This window comes from Ovis aries, chromosome 23 (assembly GCF_016772045.2).
Source record: "Ovis aries strain OAR_USU_Benz2616 breed Rambouillet chromosome 23, ARS-UI_Ramb_v3.0, whole genome shotgun sequence".
Lineage (NCBI taxonomy): Eukaryota > Metazoa > Chordata > Mammalia > Artiodactyla > Bovidae > Ovis > Ovis aries.
This window is the reverse complement of record NC_056076.1, coordinates 1277052-1285166: the sequence shown is the minus strand read 5'-3', so window position 1 is coordinate 1285166 and position 8115 is coordinate 1277052. Positions and strand designations below refer to the sequence as shown.

Genomic DNA, 8115 nt, shown 5'->3' with positions numbered 1-8115 from the left:
AAAGAAGCATGATAAGATAATGGACAAAAAAAATAAAACATGTTATATAACATTAGGCTAAATTCCTATTGGGAAGAGAAACAGAGACAGAAATTTAAGGGGAAAAATAATATTTAACTTCTGGCTGTTAAGGAAAAAATAGTTATCATGTATTTTTAGATGGATAGTGCCATGTACCAAATTGCTATAGTACTTAGGCTCATATGATCCATTTTAATTTTTAAAGACCAGTATATATCAATATGGTGGAAACTACTTCTTTGCAACTATCTGAACTGATGGAAAGAGGCAGAAATCATCTTGAAAGGTGCAAAAGGGAGCATTGTTGTGTGATGCTCTGTAGGGGTGCCCAGGAGAAGAAACTTGACAGCTAGGTATTCTGTGACTGCCTGGGGTCCCTCTGGGCACTGGGGAGTGTGAACAAAGGCAGACACACCCAGCCTACAGGTGGGAAGGCCAGAGCCTGGGAAAGGGAATGACTAGCTCAGGAACAAGGGCATTCGGGGGCCTGCACTGAGGCCTTAGAGTCTGGGGGAAGGCTCCATGCTGACGAACCCTTGCGCGCTGGGTGGCAGAGTGAGTCCTGGACAGTCTCCAGGCAGGGCAGATGCTGAACAGAATGCCAGAGATGGGAAGCCTGGGGTGTACCGAGCCCGGGGTTGCAGGAGGGGCAGGCGTGGCCAGCGTCCAGGGCTGGGCTGGAGAGGCCAGGTGGTGGGCGCCCCCGGGGGTCTTAACAGAGCAGAGCATCAGGACCCAGTGTGGATTTGGAGGCCGCTCTGACCGCCGCAGGAAGACCGGAGGCAGGAGCTCAGCTGGGAAACATCACACGGTGCAGGGGAAAAGACAACACGGATAACGAGGCCTGGAGGAACTGACAGCCCACCGTCAAGGGAGGTGCTGGGGTGCGGACAGAACAGTCAGGCGGCCCCCAGCCAGTGGTGACACAGCTCTGATTTGCTGAGGACGTCCCAGGGCCCAACATACCTGGAGTGACTCCTCTACTCCTCACCACGGTCCCACAGGCAAGGAGGGCTGTTTGTTAATTGCCTACAACCGATGAGGGGCTTTGGCATAGTCAATAAAGCCTTTGACTGTGTGGATCACAATAAACTGTGGAAAATTCTTCAAGAGATGGGAATATCAGACCACCTGACCTGCCTCTTGAGAAACCTATATGCAGGTCAGGAAGCAACAGTTAGAACTGGACATGGAACAACAGACTGGTTCCAAATAGGAAAAGGAGTACATTGTATATTGTCACCCTGCTTGTTTAACTTATATGCAGAGTACATCATGAGAAACGCTGGGCTGGAAGAAACACAAGCTGGAATCAAAATTGCCAGGAGAAATATCAATAACTTTAGATATGCAGAGGACACCACCCTTATGGAAGAAAGTGAAGAAGAACAAAGAGCCTCTTGATGAGAGTGAAAGAGGAGAGTGAAAATGTTGGCTTAAATCTCAACATTCAGAAAACAAAGACCATTGCATCTGGTCCCATCACTTCATGGGAAATAGATGGGAAACAGTGGAAACAGTGTCAGACTTTATTTTTTGGGGACTCCAAAATCATGGCAGATGGTGATTGCAGCCATGAAACTAAAAGACACTTACTCCTTGGAAGAAAAGTTATGACCAACCTAGATAGTATATTCAAAAGCAGATATATTACTTTGCCAACAAAGGTCCATTTAGTCAAGACTATGCTTTTTCCTGTGGTCATGTATGGATGTGAGAGTTGGACTGTGAAGAAAGCTGAGTGCCAAAGAATTGATGCTTTTGAACTGTGGTGTTGGAGAAGACTCTTGAGAGTCCCTTGGACTGCAAGGACATCCAACCAGTCCATCCTAAAGGAGATCAGTCCTGGGTGTTCATTGGAAAGACTGATGCTGAAGCTGAAACTCCAGTACTTTGGCCACCTCCTGCAATGAGGTGACTCATTGGAAAAGACCCTGATGCTGGGAGGGATTAGGGGCAGGAGGAGAAGGGGACGACAGAGGATGAGATGGCTGGATGGCATTACCGACTTGATGGACATGGGTCTGAGTGAACTCCGGGAGTTGGTGATGGACAGGGAGGCCTGGCGTGCTGCAATTCACAGGGTTGCAAAGAGTCGGACACGACTGAGCAACTGAACTGAACTGATGAGGGGCTTCCCGGGCGGCGAAAGCAGTAAAGAATCTGCCTGTAGGACAGGAGACCCCGGTTCAATCCCTGGGTGGGGAAGAGCCCCTGGAGAAGGAAATGGCAACCCACTCCAGTGTTCTTGCCTGAGAAATCCCATGGACAGAGGAGCCTGGCGGGTTACAGTCCATGGGGTGCCAAAGAGTCAGACCTAACTCAGCAACTAAACCACAATTGATGAGACTCCAAGCATAAAAACTGGGAGGAACCATCTGGGATGTGGGACAGCTAGGCAGAAAGGGTGAGTGTGGCCACCTGTCCTGAGGCCCCATGCAGTGGGCCCAGCCTGCGATCAAAACACAACTCGCCTTGTAAACCATTGCTGGGACAGAACCCAAGGGCCAAATGGAAGGTATCTGCAGGCTGGCCTTTCATGGACCTCAGTCCTTGACTTAGTTCTCACCATCCAAGAGGAAGTTCTTATGAAAAGTGTTGAGATGGGAGAGACCCCGGAGGATCTAGGGCGAATCCCCAATTTTTCATCTTGGAAACTGCAAACTCAGGGAGGCAGTTCACCCAGGCTTACATTGAAGATAAAGGCTCAGCTTGGGCCACGGAGGCCAAGGCGTGGCTTCCAGAAGCAGACAGTTGGTCCCTGAGAACAATCCTGATGGAACCACTTTTTTGGAGTTATTTAGGCAGAGACAGATATGGCTATAGAGATGCGCATGTGTTTGACGGTCCTTTCAAGCCCCATTTTTGCTAAATGCTTATAGGTTACAAAACATCCCCTTCCCTTTTCCTTCATGAGTCTGTGAATTCCAAGTGAACAGCCCACGCTCACCAGAAGTCTCCAGGATGATGCAACGCGATGAAGAGGAGCAAGAGGAGGGCGTCGGAGCCCGCACCTGCGCCCTGGTGACTGACGGGCCCCTGTGTTTCTGTGCCCGCCGCAATGCAGGCTCCTATTCACCCGTGAGGCACGTGGCAGCTGCTAAATGGCTGTCTATGGCAGTTTGGTGAAAACAATAATAATACGTTATAAATCAATGAAAATGAAGTTTTTGCTGTGTTAATCTGATATAGATTTGCTAACATTTGTATGAAATTCAATTCTGTTTGATTGCATCAGCATATGCTTCATTTCTTCCAGCACTATTGATTTTGAAGGTTCTTATCCATATGTCTAAATTATTTCTATTACATCCTTGCATTACTGTTCAGAAATAACCTGGGTAAACAGAAGCCATTTTTTCCCATTTTCTGTTGTTTTTCCCTTTTCTCGTCCTCATGCATTGCTTGGGTCTGTATCTTGAATGGAAAGAGGTACCTTTAGAAGAGCCTTCCTTCCTTCAGGAACAGTTAATGCTGAACTATCGCTTCCATGTGCCAATTTCCATTGTTAACATTTATGATTGTCATTATTGTTATTATTTTCATTGCTATTGTTTTCTGAGAGCATCTGTCTGTTATGATGGGTCAAATTTTCAAGGAGGGTTTAAATGATCCTGGAATCCACAGCTACATATTAATCTTCCTGGGCGGGGGGGGGGGGGGGGGGGGGAAAGTGTGTGATTGTGCATCTTACTGAGGCCAATTAATAACCAAAAACGCTGAATTTTCAACACAGAATCAAAAAGGGAAGGAAATCTAAGGGGAAAACGCATGTTGAAGGCCAAGAAAGCAGTGTTAAAAAGCATCCACAGACACAGAGAAGTGAGATCCAGATGTCACGCACCTTCCGGCAACCCAAATATCCTCGGAAGAGCGCCCCGCCCTGGAGAAACAGGGGTGACCACTAGACCACCATCAAGTCCCCCCTCAAGCGCCCCCTCACAATTGAGTCACGGTGAAGAAAATAGAAGACAACAACTCACTGGTTCTCACTGTGGACATCAAAGCCCGCGAGCACCAAGTGAAACAGGCCCTGAAGCCTCTGACGCTGAAGTGGCCGAGGCCAGAGCCCTGGTCAGGCCTGTTGCAGAGAGGAAGGCATGTATGTGTTCAGCTGGTTCCCGACTGGGACGCTTTGGATGTCACCAACTGAGTCCCAGGTGGCGCTAGAGGTAAAGAACCCCCCTGCCAATGCAGGAGACATGAGAGCCGTCTGTTCGATCCGGGGTGGGGAAGATCTCCTGGAGGAGAGCACAGCAACCCACTCCAGTATTCTTGTCTGGAGACTCCCATGCACAGAGGAGCCCAGTGGGCTACAGTCCATGGGGTCACAGGGAGTTGGACACAACTGAGCAACAAACAGCATGTGCTGCGTTCAGCTCCTCTGAACTGAGGGCCCCTTGTCACCCTCCATCTGTGGACCCGGGGCGGGGAGGGGGGTGCTTTCTGCCTCCTGTTGCTGCAGGAGGTCCCATCTCCTCTCAGAGACCTGCTTCTGTGCTTGGTATCACCTGGTCAGGGGGGAACGTGAGGGAAAGGGGGAAGTTAACACACTCACTGACGGAAGCTCTTCTACTTGGAAGTGAAACTAAGTCAGCGGTCAGAACACCTCCGAGTCTCCGGTGCCGTGAACGCTGAGCCAGGATTACTTGCCGAGCGCTGGCACTTCTCACTCAAACCTGACCTGCCATCTTTTATACAGCAACCTATATGTTACAAATGAAGCAATTTATTTTAACTGTTAGCAATAGCTTTTAAAATAATGAGGACAAATCACAGTGTTATAAAGAATACAGCAAGCTCACCACAACTCCGAAGGCAGAAGAAACGTTCTCGACCTTGGCAGCTCGTTCCAGCAAGTCCTGCATATAAATCTGTATTTACATGTGAAATAAAATCTGTATCGTGCATCACATGACCTTAAAGCAACAATTTTTTTTTTTTATGTCTTCTGAGACAAATTCCACCAGAACATGAGGCGAGGCAGCACACAGCCATTCTTACAAGCAACATAGAAAGCTAGTTTGCCTTTATTTTCTGTTGCATCATCAGGCTTTTTTTCCTCCATGGCCCTTAATTTTTAAATCAGTGCTCTTAGGGAAGAAACAAAAGTAAACACAACTTCAGAAGTCAACCTATGTTCTCTGTACTCTGCAGGACAGGAACCAGGCTCTGAGCCCCGCTTCCCGATCAAATTGGACAAATGCAAAGAGGGGGGAGCACTGAAGCCGGGGCTGGAGGGGCCTGGAGGGGCTGGTGGGTCTCAGCCCCACGAGCCTCAGCCCAGACCATCCGGGACCAGTGGTCGGCTCCAGGGGCAGAGTCCACACGCACCCTCAGGGTGTGTTTTGAGGTTAAAGAAGGCATTCCACCCGGGCTGCCTGGAGCCCTGAAACTAAGAGGAAAGCATTTGGAAAACATGTAAATACCTAAGCCGACAAAACACTCATGGAGGTCGCCCCACCTCCTCTGCCAGCCGTGACGATGGCTTTCAAGGGAACCGGGGTGGGGCAACTTGCCTTGATTTCATTTAATGATAAGGCATCAATCTCTGCAAAATGGACAATTTTAGCAAACCACATTCTTAAAAGCATGTGCTAACTTAACTTTACTGAAACTTTACTCCAATTAAAATTAGTTTTATACATAATACTTACATATGCGTATACACATATATACAAAGAGAGAGAGAGACAGAACCAGGGCTTACCAGGATAATAAAAGATCCCTTTAAGTGACTTTAACAGAGGAAATAGAGCTTTAAAAGTAAAGTTTTTTTTTTTTAATCTAAGAGCATCAAGCTACATTGTTAGATCTAGTTTCAGGAGTTTATTATGCAATGCCTGCAGTTAACAACGGTTTTCGGCTGGGCTCCTGTGCTACAGAGCAGCTTCCCGCCGGCCATCCATCCTACAGGTGACAGTGCATTTACAATACTGATAGTGTGTATAAGCGATGGTGTATATATGATAGTGAGTGCATATATGATAGCGAGAGTGTGTGACAGTATATATATGTGGATGCCACCTTCTCCATTTGTCCCACTCTCTCCTTCCCCTACTGTGTCTGCTCTCCACATTTGCATCTCCATTCCTACCCTGCAGATACATTCATCAATACTACTTTTCTAGATTTCATATATACGTGTAAAGCAATTTTCCTCCAACTAAAAAAATATATTTAAAAATTAAAAAGGACTTAATTATACTTTTGAAAAAAACAAACAACTATCTTTGATAGTCAAAGGTTGACCCTGAAGACTTTAAGTCCTAACGTTTAAATTAGCCCACGGGGTCACAAAGAGTCAGACACGACTGAGCGATCGAGCACGCCATCCGAACCCTGCCCCCTCCCGACCTCCTGTGCATTTCATATCCTAGAATTAAAGCAAGCACAGGTGGCCTGCAGACACGAGCAGTGTCTTCTGGAACAGCGTCCACTGAGGACAGGATCGGGGTTTCCAGAAGGAAGACCTAACATCAGACACACGACTCAGCTTTGCGACTGGGATTTGAGATTCTCAGCGGTAAACTGAGGATGTTGATGGTGAGAGCCAGCCGCACGTGTGCAGGTTGCTGAAGCGCACCCCCGCGGACCTGTGTCCGCAGCTCCCTTGTTGCCCCTGGCCTCCGCCTTCAGTTCTGAGCCCTCGTCACTCCTTGTAGGGCAGCCAGACCCAGGCAGAGTCAAGTCCTTCCCGCATTACTGTTTTCTTTCCTAAAAAGGCTTCCAAAGACCCAGTGCCCTGCTGACCTCTGCCATCACCCTGAGTGGGGTCTTGGCAGCATCTCACGGGCTGGGTGGTGAGTTCTTGGGGCACACCCAAGCCTGGCCATGACCCTGCCCCAAACTCTGTGCCCAGCTTTCCACGTCTCTGCCTGGAGCCCGGGTTCTGCCTGCTCCTCCATAACTGAGGTTGTTTCCTCGGGTTCCTCCTATCGCGCCTTACATTTCACATCTCACGGTCATCAGGAACCCACATCCTTCACTCCTGGGAACACCAGGTGGGCACCTGTGCTGCTCATGACCCCTGGTCCCAACTGCCAAGCAGCTGGGTGAGGGTACATAGCCTATGGGCAAACGAGAGACCCAGAGCCACAAAACACACGGGAACCCAGACCCATGGCTGGAGTCCCAGGGGCCTGTCTCTCATCCCTCTTGCTCCACGTCCACCACCACACGGGAGCCATCAGGCCAGTACAATACCCTCCTTCAGCCTCTGGATTTTGTCAAATCGCGTTAGCCTTGTCAAGAAGCCCGGCTGTGGCAAGGGGCTTCTACATGACAGGGAGGGGCCCTGCACCTACTGCAGGGGGTTCAGTCCCTCGTGCCCTGGAACTGCCTGCCAGGGTCTGCCCAGGGGATGGGGGGGCGGCCGAGGGAAGGTGCTTGCCACCCACACACCCGCCAGGGCTCGCCTGCAAGACTAGAGATGGGCTGAATGCCCTTGGTTGTTGCGTGAGGGGCTGTGTGTGTTATTCTTGTTGTTTGGGGGGGTCTTTTTTTCATTTCAGAAAGAAAATAATAACACAAAGACTTCTTCGATGCCCGTTTCAAGGGTGTTACAGCCGGCTGCTGGCTGCACCTGTCCATTCGGTCCCAGCAGCTTTAAAGAAGCGTGCTGACGGGTTGCACACTGAGGACGCTTCTCCCTCCACCTCTGCTTTTCTCCAGGGCTCACGGGCACTTTCCGACCTTCTCCCATCCCTCCTCCTCCGTTTTCAATCTTTCTGGCTCTTCCACTGGAATTCGCCCCGCTTGTTGCTCCCAGCAGCCCTGACACGCCGCACATCATCCGAAACCACAGACGACAGGATGCAATAAGCTGGAGAAAGCAGCAATCGGAGAAAGTTCTTCATTCACTCTCGCTCCTAACTCTCTGTCTTCTTATCCTACATAGAAAATAAAAAAATCAATACCACCGCCCAGGGCTTGATAAAAGTGCCGGCCGAGTACAGCAGGCACACTGGATATAGTAAATTAAAGTGATCAAAATTTTCCAGTCAACTCTGCCCACACCCTCTGTAAACTAACAGCCCTGTCGGCCGGGTGTCCATCATGGGAAGCTTTATTTTATCAGGGCCTCTGATTATC

General features: G+C 49.1%; 1 long non-coding RNA gene across 1 annotated transcript in view; it reads right to left on the bottom strand.

Moving 5' to 3' along the window:
- Window positions 1-1192: 1192 nt before the first annotated feature.
- LOC121817726 (uncharacterized) overlaps window positions 1193-8115 on the bottom strand; it is a 30835-nt gene continuing 23912 nt past the window's right edge. Inside the window, exon 5 of the long non-coding RNA XR_006057767.2 lies at window positions 1193-7913. This is a non-coding gene — a long non-coding RNA (uncharacterized LOC121817726). The remainder of the gene's footprint in view (window positions 7914-8115) is intronic.